Source organism: Antechinus flavipes, chromosome 4, assembly GCF_016432865.1.
Source record: "Antechinus flavipes isolate AdamAnt ecotype Samford, QLD, Australia chromosome 4, AdamAnt_v2, whole genome shotgun sequence".
NCBI classification, from domain to species: domain Eukaryota; kingdom Metazoa; phylum Chordata; class Mammalia; order Dasyuromorphia; family Dasyuridae; genus Antechinus; species Antechinus flavipes.
The window spans coordinates 24081631-24097465 of NC_067401.1; the positions used below are offsets into that span (position 1 = coordinate 24081631).

The following is a 15835-nucleotide window of genomic DNA, read 5'->3' on the forward strand; positions in this document are numbered from 1 at the left end:
ATACCTATATACCCAGAGTCACGTAAAAATTTCTTGGACAAAAAAGGGTCCCAAAGCAGAAAAAGGCCTCCGAGAGGATAGAAAATTGACCTTAAAGCCAAGAAGTTGTGGATTCTAGTCCTGCTTCTGGCAGAACTCTGGGCAAGGCACTAAATCTCTCAATGCTCCAGACCAGGATTTCTTAAACTTTTTCCACTCACCCCCTCTTTTGCTGGAGAAATTTCCCAGGAGCCCATCTGGAGTCCGAGTTTGTGCACGTGCAGCACAAAGCGCACAGGTTGTGTCCTAAGCCCCGGACCCCTCGGCTTTATGGGGCGTTTGATTTTGAATTCATTTTTGGTCACTGCGTTCAGAAATCTTTCACTGTTGTCAGATTTCTCCCGACTCCCACATTGAATTAGTTTAAGAAGCTTTGCTCTAATAACTCTCTTCAGAAAGCTGCTGACCGGGATAAAGTGCTAGAGTAAGGATGACCCGAGTTCAAATGCGACCTCTTATACTTAATAACTGCGTGATCCTGGGCAAGTCACCTAACCCTCCGTTTGCCTTAATTTCCTTATCCGTCAAATGAGCTGGAGAAGGAAAGCGCCAATCACTCTGGATTTTTACAAAGAAAATCCCCAAATGGGTTCACAAAAAATCAGACCACTGGAGTGACTGAACAAGCAGCTAACCCGTATGGGTGGAGGGAATTTCCTCACCTGAAATTCCCAGGCCACTAATATAATTTCAGTCCTTTTCTCTTTAAGATTTGCAAATTATGTTACATCTATTACTTCATTTGACTCGACCAACAGCCCCGAGAGGAAAGCACTATTATTACGAATAATATTTTGCAAATAAGGAAACCGAGGCTGACAGCTTGAGTGACTTGTATCATATGTCTAAGCTACTTACATACATACATATACATATATATATACACAAATATACATATATACATACAAACACACATATATATATACACAAACACAACCCACACATAGATATATAGAGATACAGATACATACATTCTGCCCCAAGACCCTTAGACATACATGATTCTCCCATTTTCAAATGTGATTTTGTAGTATCGATGTATATATATATATATATATATATATATATATATATATATATATATATATATAGATATATATAGATATATATATAGATATATATAGATATATAGATATTATAGATATAGATATAGATATAATATAATATAGACATCGCAAACCCACAAATATACAGATACATATAGATAGATTATAAATATAGATACGGATATAGATATATGAAATCTGTCTGTCTATGGGACCTCAAACCCATCTCTGTCTCCACAACCCGCCAGACAGGTCACAGGATAGAAGGTCCCCGGTCACTCACAACACGAGCCCCCGTAACAAAACGAAGCATTTCATGGATGAGGTTGGTCCCTCCCGCCTTTTCCCTCCCCTATTTTGGGCCGTTTCAATTAGCTCATCGTCTGTCTGAGAACAAATTGTAAAGATGGACCGTGTCCATGTATGTGCTTGCTCATCACTTACAGGAAGAAAAAAAAAAGAGTATTTTGTGTCTCATTTTTTAAGTTTCTATTTTTAAGCAAAGTTGAGATGTTCATTTTTAAAATGAGGGTTTTTTTTAGTTTGTCAAATAAAAATAATATCTTTAACAAATGAAGACTCATACATTCTTTCCATTGCATCACACCAACTCCTTATAAGGTAAGAAAGCCCCTTCCAGCTCGGAACCTCGAGTCCTAGAAGAATGGAGGTCGCCGTGGGGGCCTGTAACCACAGAGACATTTTGCTCTGGGGCCATCTTACTTGGAACTTTCCAGGGATCATAATCATGATAACAGTAAAAATAAAGATGGCGACTCACATCAATAGGCGGCTCTAAGGTTTGCTGTACAGTCCCGTCCTATCGCATCGGAGGAGACATTCACTTGATCTTGCTTAAATGGAGGAAGGTCACAGTACCCTTACTGTGCCTCAGTTTCCCCATATGGGTGTTTTATATATATCGTAATTAAAATAAGAGTATAATATTAAATTAATAGTATATAATCTATAATCTGTGACTGTCATATAATTTAGACTATAGTATTGATATTAATATTGTGTAGCTATATCATCATCATGTGTGCTGTTAATAATGTCATACGTGAATATTTCTGTGAATGAAGAGGCCCTTAACAGGAAGCCGGCCTCTGTAACGACCCGGAACAACCGGGGGGAGAATGTGAGGAGCAGATGGGAGAGAGAGGTGGGAGCTGCTGGGGCAGAATGCTGCACCCACCTCTCAAGCAGGGGACCGCTGCTTGTGTTTAACTGCTTTTCTCCGCTCTAAGGGGCTTCCATTTGGGGACGTACACGGCTAGAAATGATTATGATGGGAAAGTAAAAGGCATCAATGAAACAATTAAAAAAAAAAAAGCGATCCCTTTTCTGGAAGCTATTTCTACTTTCCACCTGCATCCATAGCCTGAGGAATCATCGTGGAACTCTGGGGGATGATGTCAGAGACCAGAGAAAAGTCGGTAGCAGAGAGGCAGCGAGGTGGAGGGGGGAGAGCCTCGGGCCGGTCCCCCCAGGTCGGTTCCCCTCGGGTCGGTTCCCCGGTTCCGTCCCGTCCCGTCCTTAGCGCGGGTGATATAACCCTGGCTCCGGCACTCTGGGTGCCCCGCACTCAACGGTGTTCAAATATCTCAGACTCTCAATGGAGTTCTGCAGGGCCCTCACCCACGGAGCTGCCCGTGTATGCTGCCGTATAAGCTCTGCTTAAACATGTGTGTTTATGTATGTACACAAACATATGCATTACAGACACGTGTGCTCGTGTAAATGTGTGCATTACAGAATACAACAATGTGCTTATAAAGTATTGCGTACAATGCGTGGACAGACCTGTAAACGTGTGTTATGTGCTCATATGAATACAGACATCGCACACCCACAGACATATGTGCGGCCAGTCGAGGTGCGTATAAATATGTGCACGGACACACAATGTGTGTGTGTCTAATTTATGGGTGTAAATATACGTATGAACAAATACACCAACATGGGAATATAGTAAGTGCGTGAGTGTGTGTATTACAAGCACAAACGTGTGTAACATTCGTGTAAATGCAATCCACAAACGTGTGGGTATATAATGCACTGCACATAAGTACATGTACGTATAGATGCCCAAACATGTGTATAGCATGTGCTTGTGAGTATGTATATTGCAAACACAAGCGTGTCTGTGAGTATTCCTATAAATGCCTTGCAAACCCACAAACATGAGTGCATACAAATGTGTGTACAAACACGTGTGTAAAACCCAACATGTTCAAACCCATGTGTTTGTGTTCCTGCACGTGCGCACATCACCGACACAAATATAAATGTACACACACAGAAGTCACGGGAGCACGTACAGTGCGTGTCCGGACACTCAGGCGTGTGTTGTTCCCACAAACGTGTGCATGTATGGCCCTGGGTGCACACGTGTGTGCATGTAAATGTGTGCGCGTGTGTGTCCTACATACGTGTTCCCAGAAGACGTCCTCACACTCCCCGACAGGCGAGCTCCGGCTCCGGGCTCCAGTTTTCAGGCCTTGGCGCAGCGCCGGCCGCTCTCCCCCCCACAAGCCCCTGCCCAGGGCGCTGTGCCCGCCAGAAGGGAGCTTCCTGTACCGGATCACGTCAGCCTCATGGGCAAACTGAAACCACAGCCGTCACGAGGTCGCGGAGGCGAGGCCTTCTGAGCATGGGGAAGTGGTCCTGCCCCCCCCAGCGCTGGGGTGGGGGCTGGCTGGGGGGCAGCCTCAGCTTTCCAGAGGTGCGGGAGGGCAGGAAGAGAAGTTAAGGACTTGGGGCCTGGGTGGGGACCCAGGATGGGGGACAGGGCTCAGCCTTGGAGGTGAGGGGGTCAGAGGTCCAGTGGAGGAGCTTTCTCAGCCCCAGCAACCCTGTGGGGGGGGCTCCCTGAGATCTGGGAGGGGCTGGTGATGGTGTCAGGGACCAAGGTCAGGGAGGGCGCGGGGGAGCTCTCTGACCCCCCAGCACCCCCAGCATGAGGGCCCCCCGGGTCTGGGTGGGGCTGGTGACGGTGTCAGGGCACCAGGGATGGAGAGGGCAGCAGGGGGGCTCTCTGAGCCCCCAGCACTCCCGGCGTGGGGGCCCCCGGTCTGGGTGCGGCTGGGGTGTCGGAGCACCAGGGTCAGGGAGGGCGGCGGGGGAGCTCAGAGAGCTCCCAGCACCCCCGGCCTAGGGGCTCCCGGGTCTGGGTGGGGCCGCGCTCTGGCTCAGTCCCACCGCAGCCTGGGCTGTCACCACTGAAACCTTGATTCACGGCTCATTGTCCGGCGGCTCCTGAGCCCGAGCTGCCGGGGCTGGGACAGCCCGCCCGGCCCCCGCCCCTCCCGCGGTCCTGCGTGTCCCTGCCATCTGCTCCCCCACCACCACCTGCATCCCGGGGCTCCCTAGGAGACGCCCCCAGCGTCGGCATCAGTCCGGCCCCAGCCAGCGGGGAGGGGGCGGGGAGGGGTGGGGGTCCCGAGGAGAGGTAGGACCCTCCGGGGCCGCGCCCTGCCCCTTCTGTCCGGCCCGAGCCCCTCCCCACGCCCACTGACCCAGGGGTCCCGGACAGGCTGAGGCCGGCAGGAGCCACTTACCCAGCATCCAGCCGCCGCCCGAGCGCTCCGGGGTCCGCCCCGCTGTCGGGCTCGGGGAGCCCGGGGGAGGGAGGGGAGGACCGGCCGGGATGCTGCAGGTCACTCACCAGAGAAGGAGTACGCCGGCCGGGAGGCGGGAGGGGAGGCTCCGGGAGGGAACCTCCCCTCGGGGGTGTGCCCGGCCTTGGGCGCTCTAGACGCTCACAGCGTTTCCAAGGAACCTCCCCTGGGAGGGGGGGGAGGAGGCGGTGTAAGCAGCCGGCTCCCCGCCGCCGGGTCTGCAGCCTCGGGGACCCAGGGTGACTCACCCCCCGCCTGGAGGAAGGCTCAGGGACGCCCCCTGGCCGGGAAGCCGCTGTCTCGCAGGGTCTGGGGGCCCCGCCACTGACGCAGGCTGGTCTCCGGGAGGGAGGGGGAGAGGAGGGAGGGGGGAGGAGAAGTGGGGGGGAGACTCTCCACAACACTCAGGCCCTATCTCCCCCTTCCAGTGCGACTGTCATCGATTCACCAACTCCTGAGCCTCAGTTTCCCTTATTTGTAAAGTGTGGGGAGTGGATGCCGAGGGGCTGGGCCTGAATCCGGTCAGGAAATGGGGTGCAGGGGGTGAAGAAGCTGGACCGGGGGCTGAGGACGCGTCACTCCCTCCAGGCAGACTGTCCTTGCTCCTCTCCCACCTCTGCGCCTTTGTGCGGGGCTTCCTCCGGGCGTGCCTGAAATGTTCTCCAGCCTCTTGGAAACCCCAGCTTCCTTCACTGCCGTCTAAGTCGGGCCCATCGGGACCTCCTCTGTTACTAGGGCTCCCAATGACCAAGCCCCCAATTACTTTGTCATTAAATTTCATTTCCTTACCTGCCTCTCACCCCAGTAACAGCTGGGCCCCCTGAAGGCAGGACTCTAGGACTTCAGTCTGCACCCGCAGCCCCAGCAGGACCTCATAAATAGGAAGGGGGGCTGCAGCCTGGATGGTGCCATGGGGCACAGAGCATGGGCTTGGGATCAGGAGGACCTGGGCAAGTCCCTTCGCCCTGCTTGCCTCGGTTTCCCCAGTGAACTGGGGAAGGAGATGGCCCCCCCTCCAGCATCGGACACAGTGACCGAACAAGGGACGGCTGAATGGATGAGTTTGCTCTGCACCAAATCACCGCCCTCTCGATGCCTCAGTTTCCTCCCCTGTCAGATGAGGCAGATTGAGAATCCCCTTAACATTCTGGGCTCCTGCTCCTTCCATTCCCTTCCAGATGCCACGTGAGCGCCAGGGCCAAGTCTGAGGCCTCATGGGGATGAGACAACGGTCCCAGACGGTCACGTGCTTCCTGTGGGGCAGCCGGCAGCAAGAGGAACCTCAACATCCCCCAGGAGGAAACGCTCGGGGTTCCCAGATCATCCCCCATCACCCCGTCTGCTCTCCCGGCACAGAACTGACCCTGCACCGCCGCCCGACGGCCTGACAGTGGCTCGTGTAAGACGGGATTCAGCATCTCCAAGGGAAAGCTGGCTTCTGGACTCGGACCCAAGACCAGCCTCTGTGGCGCCTGGGCTGGATGAGCGCCCCTCGGTGGCCCAGACGGCTGCGCCCGACATGAGAAGACCCTACAAACTGACTCCCTGGGAATCCCCTCGTCCAGCTCCTGCCACCCCTGACCCCACAAAACTCCCAGAAGAGAATGGGACAGTGGCTTTGGAGCTCGAAAAACCAGGGTTCAAGTCCCACCCCCTGGTCATTTTCCTTCTCACCATCACTCTCTGAGACACTAAAATTCATTCTCACAATAAAGGGAGTTTCCGCCTAGAGAGCCCCACACTTATTCCTGGAAACCCTTTTCTCCTGCTCTCACGTTGGGCTGTTTCTAACATGTCCCACTCTCTGTGACCTCGTCGGAGCATTTGGCAAAGTACTGTAATGTACTGCACTTGTCATTTCCTTCTCCAGCTCATTTTACAGATGGGTAAACTAAGGCAACCAGGGTGAAATGGCTTGCCCAGGGTCACACAGCTAGTAAATGTTAGAGGTTACATTTGAACTCAGGTCTTTCTGACTCCGGGTCTGGTGTTCTACCTACCGTGCTACCTAGCTGCCCTCTCATTTATTACCTCATTTATTCTTCCCTTCCTTCCCTCAACCAGCATTTATTAAGCACCTGCTATATACCAAACAGTGTGCCAGGTACTAAGGATACAAAACCAAAAAGGAAATCAAAACTTAGTCACAACATGACTAATGTGGAAATATGCTTAACACGATTGTCCACTGAGGAGTTTCCATTCTAACTGGGCGGGCAAAGCCCCCGGGAAAAGCCTCCTGGAGGAAGCAGTACCTGTCCTAGGGCCGGGGGCCTCCAGGAAGCGGAGGTGAGCACAGAGAACGTGGCTCCCAGAGGCTCCCAGAACCCGGCTCTCGCCCTTTTTATATCTCATCAGGTACAAGTTTCATTCTGATTGGGGAAGGAAAGAAGTTCCCTACTGAGACAATTTCAGATTCCATGGAGGAGATGATGGGGGTTGTGGGTGACAGGGGGCTCTCCGGGCACCCCTGAAATCATATCGATCCGCAGCTGCCCCCCGGCCCAGTCACTCCCCTGCCATCAAAGCCAACATCCTGGCCATGGGTGAGGCGAGGGGGGCCGGGAGAGGGGATTGGGAGGAGCCCCTAGCAAACCGTGCTCTGGACCCAGAACAGGAGCTCCCGACCCCATCTGTGGCTTAATGGCGAGCTCCGTCTCGGACTCCTCCGAGACCTGGACTCAGCCCCACCATCTGCCTTGCCCCTGCCCACCAAGGCCCACGGGGACTTTCCATCTGTTGGGGCTGACACTGTCCCCATATGGGCTTCCCCTCGTCCGAATATGAAGCCTCTGACAGGCGATTATTTGCTTTTCTGTTTGTACGGGCATCCTTTGCACAAGCAAGGACTTAACATTCATTTATTCATCTGCAGCTAAAACGCTGGGGAGAGAGAATCAGAGTCTTGAGAACTTTTTCTTAGTCAGAGGGAGGACGGGCTCCAAGGAGGGGAGGCGACTGTGGGAATGTCCATTCATTAAAAGAATCTTCCTCCTGCTGCTGCTTTTCCTCCTTTTTCTCCTCCTCCTCATCCTCTTTCTGCTCACTCAAGATGCACCAGCCTAAAATCCAACTCATATAGAAAATGTTACTTTATCTTTATAAACTATATATATAAATTACAAACTCTATATTTTTATGAAAAGATAAAATTGCCTTAGCAGAGGAGAAAGGAGGGACCTTGGACAAGAAATTGAAACTCTTGATTCAAGGCAATTCCAATAGATTTGTGATGGAAGGAGGGAGCCACATCCAGAGAGAGAACAATAGTGACTGAATGTGGATCAAAACACAGTATTTTTACTTTTGTTGGAGTTTTTGTTTTTTTGCTTGTTTTTTTCTTTCTCATTTTTTCCCCTTTTGATCTGATTTTTCTCGCACAGCATCTTGACTCTAATACATTCTCCCTGGGTGACCTTGGACAAGAAATTAAAATTTTTGATTCAAGGCAATTCCAAGTCTTATGATGGAAAGAGCCATCCACATCCAGAGAGAGAACTATGGAGATGGAATATAGATCAAAACACAGTATTTTTATTTTTGTCGTTGTTGTTTTTGTTTGCTTGCTCATTTTTATCTTTCTCAGTTTTTTAAAAAAATAACTTTTTATTGACAGAACCCATGCCAGGGTAATTTTTTTACAACATTATCCCTTGCACTCACTTCTGTTCCGATTTTTCCCCTCTCTCCCTCCACCCCCTCCCCCAGATGGCAAGCAGTCCTTTACATGTTAAATAGGTTACAGTATATCCTAGATACAATATATGTGTGCAGAACCGAACAGTTTTCTTGTTGCACAGGGAGAATTGGATTCATAAATAACCTGGGAAGAAAAACAAAAATGCAAGCAGTTTATATTCATTTCCCAGTGTTCTTTCTTTGGGTGGAGCTGCTTCTGTCCATCTTTGATCAATTGAAACTGAATTAGCTCTCTTTATCAAAGAGATCCACTTCCATCAGAATACATCCTCATACAATATCGTTGTTGAGGTATATAATGATCTCCTGGTTCTGCTCATTTCACTTAGCATCAGTTCATGTCAGTCTCACCAGTCCTCTCTGTATTCATCCTACTAGTCATTCCTTACAGATCTTTCTCATTTTTTCCCCTTTTGATCTGATTTTTCTTGTACAGCATGACAAATATGAAAATGTGTTTGGAAGAATTGCACATGTTTAACCTATACTAGATTACTTGCTATCCAGGGGAAAGAGAGGGAGGGAGAAAAATGTGGAACACAAGGTTTTGCAAAGGTGAATGTTGAAACCTATTTTTGCACGTATTTTGAAAAATTAATAACATGTATTGGATTACTTGCCATCTAGGAGAGGGGAAAGAGGGGTAAAATTGGAACACAAGGCTTTGTAAGGGTTAATGTTGAAGAATGATTCATGCATATGTTTCAAAAAATAAAATACTTGGGGCAGCTAGATAGCACAGTGGATAGAGCACCAGCCCTGAAGTCAGGAGGACCTGAGTTCAAATCCAGCCTCAGACACTTAATACATACTATGTGACCCTGAGCAAATTACTTAACTCCACTTACCTCAGCAAAAAGAAAAAAAGAAAAAACTCTAATAAAAAAATAAAAAGCTATTATTATTAAAAAAATTAAAGAAAAAAAAGTTTAACTTCTGTGGGCTTTCCTTCATATAAAATAGGGCCTTGGAATTGAAAGACTCTAAAGTCCCTTCCTGGTTTCAGAATCCTTAAGGGAGGACCTAGGATGGCACCCCACACTTCTGGAGGATGGCTTTGAGCTCAGGATTCCAGAAGTGGGTGAGCGATTACCACATCAGGAGGGCTCTGGGGAAGTCCTGCACAATCAAGCAGTCATGGCATTGTTGAGCATCCATGGGATGGTCTACATGGGACCTGGGAAAGGTCTAACCTGGGAAAGAGCCCCCAGAGTCCCGGCCCCTTCTGCCTCAGCCCAGTGCTTGGTTCTGAAGTGACCAATGACCTCAGGGAGGGTGATGTGACTCATGTAGCCTCTCTCCTCCAGCTGCCCCCAGTCCCAGAATAACAGCAGCCCACTGGGAAAAGCAGAATTTTTAGACCCAAATCCCATGGTTTGTTTCCTCCCAAGGACTTTCCCAGGCTTCAGGCTCCCATCCCCAGCCTCCTCTGTACAAGGATGGGACCATGACCCCTTGGCTGCTCTGAGTGTCTGCTTGTAAAAACATCCTCAGTGAAGGGGGGAGGGAGGGAGAGGAGAACTCTCAGCTCTTCCCCCAGACAGAAGCAGAGACCCGGATGAGAGCAGGGGCCAAGATGCCTGGGATGGAGGCCAGCCTGGGGCTGAGACTGAGATAAGAGACAGGGACTGGAAGACAGATGCCTGGGAGATTGACGTAGATACCCATCCATCCACGCGCATTTATTAAATGCCTACTGTGTGTCAGGTTGGGGATACAAAGGCCAAAGTGAAATCAGCTCCTGCCCTGAGGGAGCTTCCATTCTATGGTTACATAAATGCGGACCTGTGATTTCACTGATATAGGGAACTCCCGGGTGAGGAAACTCTCTCCACTAGCACAGATGGGCCCCTATTCTACGATTTAGGGACTTGCTCAGGTACCAGAAGTGAAACTTACTGGGGTCCCGCCCAAATGGGCCAGAGGTGGGTCTGAATCCAGTTCTTCACGACTCGGAGACCAGCTTTCTCTCCCCTATGCTGCCCTGCCTCAGCACAAAATAAATACAAGGTAATTGGGGCAGTGGGAAGGTGCAGAGGGGAAGGGGAGGGGACTGGGAGAATCGGGAAAGTGTCCATATAAAGGTGGAAGTTGGGGAAAGGTTTTTAAGAAAAAGAGGGATTTGTGGAGATGGAGGGGAGGGGAGGGGAGTCAGACAAAACAAAGGGAGGGGGAGTCGGACAGAACAAAGGGATGGGGAGGGAAGGCAAGAAAGACACTGTGGTTGGAACAGAAATGATGGATTGAAAGGGGAGTCAGGACCCTCAATGGAGAAATTGGGGGATGTTGGAAACGAGCTGAATAAGTAACTGGAAAAATAAAATAATATTAAGAGAAGAAGAATAAATCAAAGTTCCATCATTCAATCAAGGGTGCAGAAGGGGCAGGTCTGAGAAGGAAAGAGGGAAAGGGTTGTTCAGCCCGAGGAAGGTTGAATCACAGAATTTCCAGCATTCAACCTGGTTGGAACACGGAATGAATTTCCCAAGGACCCAACAGTCAATCAAATGGGTAAAAAAAAATTAAATTAGAAACTCAATCAATTTAATGAAGAGACAGAGATGTTTCGATCTAAGATTTTATTTGCTTCTTCAATCTTATTTTTATGAATATTTTGCTGTAGATGTAAACAGTTAAAAAAGAAAGAGAAAAAATTCTGCCAAACCCATCAACCCCTCCCCGAGTGGGTCAGATTCTGTGGATTTGTTGATGAGTTTTGCTGAATCGTGTTCCATCACCCTCTTTATTTTTTGTTCTTTATTTCAAGGTCTGACTTTCAGAGAAGAGAAGGGATATTTGTGGAACAGAAGGGGATAGAAAACAAAAGACAGAAATAGCAGGTTTTAAAATTTTTCCCCACCTGTAGTCCCCCCCTTCCACAAAAACAAGGAGGAAATACATTTTTTCATTTCTTCTCCAGAGCAAAACTTGGCCATTTTAATGACAGAGTTCGGTTTCATTTTTTTCCAACAGGCGTTTGTTCGCCACTCAAAACATGCAGAAATTATGATGTGGAATGAGGCTATCTAGACAAAAATGAGTTCCTGTCCTCAGGGAGCTTACATTTTCCTAGGGAGATAAAATATGGATATAGAAGAAATCAAAAAAAGCAGCCTCGTTTCTTATTATAGCTTCACTTCATCATTTTGATCTTTAGGACAACCGCTAAAAAGTGAATAAAAGGGGGCAGCTAATTGGTGCAGTGGTTAGCGCCCCAGCCCTGAAGTCAGCAGGACCTGAGTTCAAATCTGATCTCTGTGTGACCCTAGGCAAGTCACTTAACCCCAATTGCCTCAGGAAAAAAAAGGTGAATAAAAGGCACTAGTCAGAGTCATTCCTTAAATATGAATCTCTTGCCTCTTTCTCATTTTCATGCAATCAAATCAAATTCAGCAAACATCGATTAAGCGCCTACTGTATTCAAGGTATATGCTAGTAAACCAAGTTTGCTGTAGTGCTTTTCCAAAGGACCTTCAGGAGTTTTCATTGCACCTGGGAGAAAGGAGGAGTGAAATCCTTCATGTAATGAGGAATGGATGATACAAGTGGAGATGGCGAGGAGGTCCAGGCAAAATGCTCTGGAGACGGTTGAGGAGGGAGAGAGCACTTGATGGGAAGGAGAAGGGGAAATCAGGAGCCATTCCTGGCGGTGGGATAGCCCAAGCTGCCCCTTGAACAAAAATAAATTTTCCTAGTGTTGTATTGCTCTAGAACGGGAGTTGCTCCTAATCTTCGTTACATCATATATCTTTTGATGGTCTGGTGAGACGGATGGACACCTCGGAATTGTGTTTTAAAATGAATAAGATCTATGTGATTATAAAGAAAATCAATTATATTGAAATTCAGTTATCAGAATATTTTAAAAAGCAAAGAAACTCTCTTTTCCAGGACATGCAAGGGCTTGAGTCCTAGAGTTACTCGGGGCACTGGGAGGTGATTTGTTCAAGGTGGTTCCGGCACAAGTATCAGGGCTCTGGGCTTGACCCCAAGTCTTCCCAACTCTGAGGTCAGATCTTTATCCACTAAGGGATCTCATGGCATAGAGCAGTGGTTCTCAAACTTTTGTTTTCAGTATCTTTATCCTATTAAAAATGATTGAGAATCTCTCCAAAGCGTTTTTGTTTATCTGGATTATATTTATAGACATTTACCATATTGGAAATAAAAATGATTTTTGAATTTGTAGATCCTCTAAAAGGGTTTCAGAGATCTCCAGGATTTTCTAAATCAAACTTGGAGAACCACTGGGATAGAGGCTAAGAATAAAAATACAAGTGTCCTTGAGGAGCGGCCACTCTACTAGAAATGGATCAACTACATAGCTAAGGAAGTCAGCAAAGGTAATTGGAGGAGATGCGGATAAATGGGAGGAATGGGAGCGACCGGGTCAGTGTGTATGAGTTTGTGAGGAGGGGGAACATGGGAACGTGTGTGGATCACCAACTGAATCCAGCCCTTCCTTGTGAGTTTCCTCTGAAAGCAGGAGCCCCCACCAGGCACCTGAAAGGAAATAATCCAACAGAGGAAGAGGCAGGACTCATCCCGACAAGGGTCCCCAGTTGGTGTGAAGATAAATGTTTAACAACCATAACTTTGGGGAAGAAAGGATTGCCTACGTGAAACACTTTTCAGTTTAATCTGCAATATTAAGCTTTTCCCCATCACTTTCTTAAGGCTAGACAACCAACAAAATAATAAATCAAGCCTAATTTGTCCAGTTTGCCGATATCCATGGTGAAAATTTAACAAGTGGCTCTCCAAATTGGTCCAAGCTGATTCCTGCTTGGCTCCTTCCCATTAATGGTATAGGAATGCCTTGGGATGTGTTGTGACCAACTCAAGATACACAATGCTTGTATTTTGGGGCACGACCGATGCGGGACTTTGCTTAAGTGTGCATATTTGTTCTAAGGTTTTGTTTTGCTTTGTTTTTCCCAGGGGAAAATGCTTTCCCAGTGGGAAGCAGATCATATAAAAGTTTCAGAAACCAAGGCTCTCCTTCCCCTGGCTCTCCTCCCTTCCTCCCCCCCATCTGGGAGCCAGAGAACAGACTATCTCCCTGAAAGTCCCACTTGTCCCCAGGGGAGTTGAAGCTCATCAAAGGAAGCAAAGATCGGAGCCTCCCTCAGAGCAAAAATGTCTATTCTGGGTGGTCATGGGACTGGCCCGGGTGGGAGGAAGTGGCCTCCAAATGCCAAGAGGCAGGAGGGCGAAGGGTGGCCTTGGACAACTAGAGGGGTAAGCTCCGGAGCCCCAGCTGGTCCCTGAGAACTTGGGCTGAAAGATTCCTCTGCTGGGAAATAGAAAAGCAGCATTTCTCAAGCCTGGGAATGGGAAAAAAAGATATAAAATGGAAGAGAGAAGCAGGGGAAAGACCAAGGAAGGGGGTGGATGGCCTCCTCCTGGGTCCTCCTGGTCCCATCCCGCCATCCACTGCACTGCCAAGTTTTTGGGACTTGGAGTTGTTTAGATCAGAAACTAATAGGATCTTATTCTGAATTTTATCTTTATATATTTATATTCTACATGACTTATAGCATGTTATTTATGTTATTTTGCTATATTATTATTTTATTATGATATTATTTGCTATATTACACATATTTTATTTTATTTTAAATTCAGTGGAAATGACATTTAAGAAGACATATCACCATTAGTTGTACCTAAAGACTTGCTGAACCCGGCCGAGTGTGTTCCCTGCCTGATTAGAACATGAGGTTCCTGGGGACGGGGATGCTTGTTTTCTGCTTGTGTCCCCTAGGACGTAGAGCTTTGCCCTTCATCAACACTTTCTTCCCCATCCACTTTGACTGGGGGTCCTTTGCCCATTATCACTGATTCCCCTTCTGCCCTTTTTCTCTCGCTCCTTCTCCTCCATTCTGCTCACCCGTCCATCCTCCAGCCTGTTCAGGGCCCGTCCTTTCCTCCTCCTCTCGGAGCCCATCTTTCTTCCTTCCCGTCAGAATTCTCCTGCAGTGGCTGCCTCTGTTCCTTGGAAAGCAGCCAGCACATTAATTTACCAAAGCAGTTCATGGACCCAACGGATCCTCCCTGCCAATGACACTTGGTGGACTGGCTCTTCCCTTGGAGGCCTCAAGTTTCTGGGTCTGTCAAATGTCGGGATTGAGCGTGCTGGGGTCTGTGGACTTGTTTTTTAAATTCCTCTGATAACTGTGTTCCAATAGAATTCGTTTCCTATGAAATGCTATGGATTTCATTTTAGTTAACAATGAGAGTCGGAGAAGGAGACCCTGACTGTCCAAAGGGTCCGGGACCCCAAGAAGATTCAGAACCTCAGCTCTCTGAGGCCCTTTCCAATTTGAAATTCTAGTTCTAACACCAGCCCAGAATCAAGCTTCATGGTTCCTGGGAGCCATGACAGCAGGTCCTGAATGGGGCTGGTCCCCTTCATGCTGAAGAGGGTCTGAAGCATCTGGAACTCTCCTGGAGGCCGGCACAGAACCCTGGCTGTCCATCGGCTGTCCCCCGAGTGGCCTAGCTCATTTTCTGACCATACCCATCCCAGCCCATTGGACCCAAGTCACTATGAACATGAGTCACAAACACTTAACGCTTACTAGCTGCGGGACTCTGGACAAGTCATTTAATTTCTGCCTCAGTTTCCTCATCTGTAAAATGGAGATAATAATAGCACCTACCTCCCCTAGGACTGTTGTAAAAATCACATGAGGTTTTATAAATAAATATATATATGTGTGTGTGTGTGTATGTGTGTGTGTGTGTGTGTATACATATATATGTGCTTTACAAATCTTAAAGTGGTCTATAAAAGCTGCTATTGTTATTACCCCCAGATAGACACTTATTAGCTGTGTGACCAGAACGAGTCATTTAATTTCTGCCTCAGTTTCCTCATCTGTAAAATGGAGATAATGATAGCATCTATCTCTGAACAGTTCATTAAATCTCAGTTTGCATTTCAGAGACTCTCTCTTACAACATCATGATGAAGAGGATTCCTCTCTACAAGATTCCAAGCAAGAGTCAATTTTCAGTTTGATAGATTTGGCTCAAAATTCAAACCTGTCAAAGTCTTTGGATAGTCTGGATTCTTTCATTTGGTGGAGTTTTCCCACAAACTTCTATAGATTGGATAGGAGTTGCTAGAGGTTGCCTTGGTGCCAGAGTGCTGGTTGTTGTTCAGGAAGACTCATCATCCCGAGTTCAAATCCAGCCTCAGACACTTACTGTGTGACCCCAGGCAAGTCATTTCACCCTATTTGCCTCAGTTTCCTCATTTGTCAAATGAGCCAGAGAAGAAAATGGTAAAGCACTCCAGTATTTTTTTAATTTAAAAAAAAAAAAAACGCCAATCAGAGTCACAAAGAGTCAGACTGAACCACACAGATTTGATCAGCCCATCCCACTTATGTCTCCATCTAGGTCACTGATAAAATTGTT

The 15835-nt window shown here is 47.8% G+C and overlaps 1 protein-coding gene and 1 long non-coding RNA gene across 2 annotated transcripts in view; one reads left to right on the forward strand and one right to left on the reverse strand.

The window, feature by feature from the left end:
* The window catches only part of TRPV2 (transient receptor potential cation channel subfamily V member 2), a 34649-nt gene extending 29864 nt beyond the window's left edge, over window positions 1–4785 (reverse strand). Inside the window, exon 1 of the mRNA XM_051992046.1 lies at window positions 4649–4785. The gene's annotated coding sequence lies outside the window, so the exon portion shown is untranslated. The remainder of the gene's footprint in view (window positions 1–4648) is intronic.
* Window positions 4786–12600: 7815 nt separating this feature from the next.
* On the forward strand, window positions 12601–15132 carry LOC127561889 (uncharacterized). The gene is made up of 2 exons (XR_007953563.1): window positions 12601–12750; window positions 14377–15132. It is a non-coding gene; the product is annotated as an uncharacterized LOC127561889 (long non-coding RNA).
* Window positions 15133–15835: the final 703 nt, after the last annotated feature.